This window comes from Alexandromys fortis, unplaced genomic scaffold (genome assembly GCF_014885135.2).
Source record: "Alexandromys fortis isolate MF-2015 unplaced genomic scaffold, M_Fortis_MF-2015_v1.1 scaffold_146, whole genome shotgun sequence".
Classification (NCBI taxonomy): Eukaryota; Metazoa; Chordata; class Mammalia; order Rodentia; family Cricetidae; genus Alexandromys; species Alexandromys fortis.
The window spans coordinates 1213535-1216663 of record NW_026068042.1 but is presented as its reverse complement, the minus strand read 5'-3'; positions in this window follow the sequence as shown (position 1 = coordinate 1216663).

The window sequence follows — 3129 nt, the reverse complement described above, 5'->3', positions numbered from 1 at the left end:
AAAGGATGTGTTGCTTTTGTCTATGCTGCATTTGTTTAACTCTGTGAAGCTGTGATTTTTTAATATTTATTTATACAATATTAAATATTGTATATTCTGTCTGTGTATACAATATTCTGTCTGTGTGTATGCCTGCAGGCCAGAAGAGGGCACCAGACCCCATTACAGATGGTTGTGAGCCACCATGTGGTTGCTGGGAATTGAACTCAGGACCTTTGGAAGAGCAGGCAATGCTCTTAACCACTGAGCCATCCTGCAGGCCAGAAGAGGGCACCAGACCCCATTACAGATGGTTGTGAGCCACCATGTGGTTGCTGGGAATTGAACTCAGGACCTTTGGAAGAGCAGGCAATGCTCTTAACCACTGAGCCATCTCTCCAGCCCCCTGAAGCTGTGATTTTTATTGCTTGTTTAAAACCACTGATGATCTAATGAAGAGCTGAATGGTAGGAGCTATAATGGGAGGAGCTGACAGAGTATAAATAGGAGGAGAACTAAGGAAGAGGTGCAACAAGAAGGAATGGGGGATGTTAGAGGTCAGCCACCCAGCCAGCCAAGGAGTAAAAGTGAAAGTAACATTACACAGAAGTAAGAGAAGGAAAAAAACCAGAGGCAAAAGGTAGTCAGGACAATGCAAGTTTAGAAAAGTTGGTAAGAAATTAGCCAAGCTAAGACCAGGCGTTTATAAGAAAGAATAAGATTCCATGTGTGATTTATTTGGGATCTGGGTGCTGAGCCCCCCAAAGAACAAAAGAACAAAGAGCAAAGGCCCCCAAAGAGTAAAGAGCAAAAGAGTAAAATAGACATCAACGGGTGTCACTAGGCCAAAATAAAAGTATCAACAGCTTTTTGGGTCTGGTGATCTTGGTCTGTGATCCTCGTACTAGGGAACTGGAGGCAAGAAAATTGAGGGGAATCAAAGGATTGAGACTGGTTTGCACAACACCACATCACCGAATCCCGTATGGCTTAGTCCCTGAAACCTGACTGGGGCAGTGAAGGAATGAAGAAAGAGTAGACACACAAACACACGGACTGGGCTTGCTCAAAGCCCACTCTCCCTACCCAATCCTCAAACCTCAGAGAGTTTATCGTGTACAGCAGAGGGACAGGAGTTAGCGAGTCTCGGGAGGAGGCGTCTGTGGATGAACAGTCTCAGGCTGTAACATCTGGGAGGTGGAGCTGCAGCTGCTAGTTTGTGCTCACATTGATCAATTGTTCTCAAACACCCTTACTTGCACACACTGTCAGCACGTCCCCTTGGACTAGAGGAAGACTTCGCCATCTCCCTGAGCCTCACCCCAGGACTGAGCAAGCTTTGCCAACTTCCCATGGGTCTGGGGCATTGGTCCTTGAGCTGGCTGTGACCATACCAACAATACACATTCACTTAGGGCTTCATTCAGTCCTTACACATGCATTCACAGCCTCCTTGGCTCCCCTGAGCACAGTATCAATTGATTAATTAGTTAATTCTGGCCAGATGTAATGAGACGTATCTGTAGACCCAGCACTCAGGAAGCTGAGGTAGGACTATTGGGAAAGTTTTATGTCAGCCAAAGCTGTTTGGCGAGACTGTTCTAGAAACTCTAGGGAGGATCTGTTTCTTTTTGTTTCTTTGCCCTTCCCTGTTTCTCAATGCCACTGACAGTCACTACTAGCTCAGAACTCCCTCGGTTTCTCCTCTGGTTACTTCCCTGTGACTCTTTCCTGTGAGCTTTCATGTTTTAGTTGGACCCAAATAATGATCCAGGGTAGTAGCTCTGGCTTATTTGTTTATTGGTTTTAGAGGCAGAGACTCGTGTAGTTTATGTTGGGGTTAACCTTGAATTCTTGATCTTCCTGCTTCCATCTCCTAGGTTTACCATCATGCCTAGCTTATCCTGTATGCATTTATTTATTTTGGCTTGTTTCTCTGCAGGTCATACCTGGAAATGAGACCTTGAGAAGGAAAGGAAAAGATCTTAGCTGGCACAGAAATGCACCCCTTTAATCCCAGCACTCTGGAGGCAGAGGCAGGTGGATGTCTGCAAGTTCTAGGCCAGGCTGATCTATGTAGAGATCTATCAAGGAATAAGGTTATTGAAAGCAAGCCGGGCGGTGGTGGCGCACGCCTTTAATCCCAGCACTCGGGAGGCAGAGGCAGGAGGATCTTTGTGAGTTTGAGGCCAGCCTGGTCTACAAGAGCTAGTTCCAGGACAGGCACCAAAAACTACAGAGAAACCCTGTCTCGAAAATAAAAAAAAAAGGTTATTGAAAGCAGCAATTAATACCACTTGGCATTGGGCTTAACGTCTTGCCATACTTGCAGTAGGAGTCAGGGGAACGTTCAGGGGCAGCTCGTTTATTATGTGAGTAGCAAGAAAGAAGTTGAAGAAGACTGGGAATGTAAAATCTTCCCTAAACTTAACTGTGAAGGGATTAGATTAAGGACAGTAGGGGAGAGAGGTAGAGGGAGCTGGTGCAGGAACTCGACGCAAATGGGAAGGATGACGAGGTGGACAAAATAGAAGGGTCCTCGATAGCCGGGATATCTGTAAAGGGGAAATAATATCAGAGGGATTGTTGGATTGATTTAGGCTCAAGTTTTGCCAAGAAGGCTGGTACCACATCAGTGCCAAGGTCTAGGAAACTGCCAGCAGTGTGGCCAAGATAACGGAATTTATTGTGAGACGAAGGGCGCGCTCCGCCCACAAGAGGCGCTGGTGAGGCGCGAGGGATGGCTGGCGGCGCCCTGGAAGCTCGGCTTATAGCCGAATGGCATCTGAAATAGTTTCAGGGGAAATGCTTCCTGAAACGCGTCACAGTTTTCGCTACGTTCCATTTGTCCGTTAATCTCTAGACAAGCCAAATGCACAAAACAGGACCTTGGCACAGAGAACGTGCTGAGCACCGTCACGTTAATAGTAGCTTCACAACTCTAGAGACTCCATTTTCCTTGAGCTCTTTCAGTCTCTCCGACTACGATTCCCATCATGCCTGGCAGCAGCCGTACCAATGATTCCTCACGTCCCTTAACCCTGTTTACCAGCCCAGCATCCCTAGCTGCCTTGCCTAAGAACGATCAATTGGATAGGAGGATGCCCGCCGAGGCCGGCCAACCTACGGGCCTGAGGGGCGTGGCCCCGC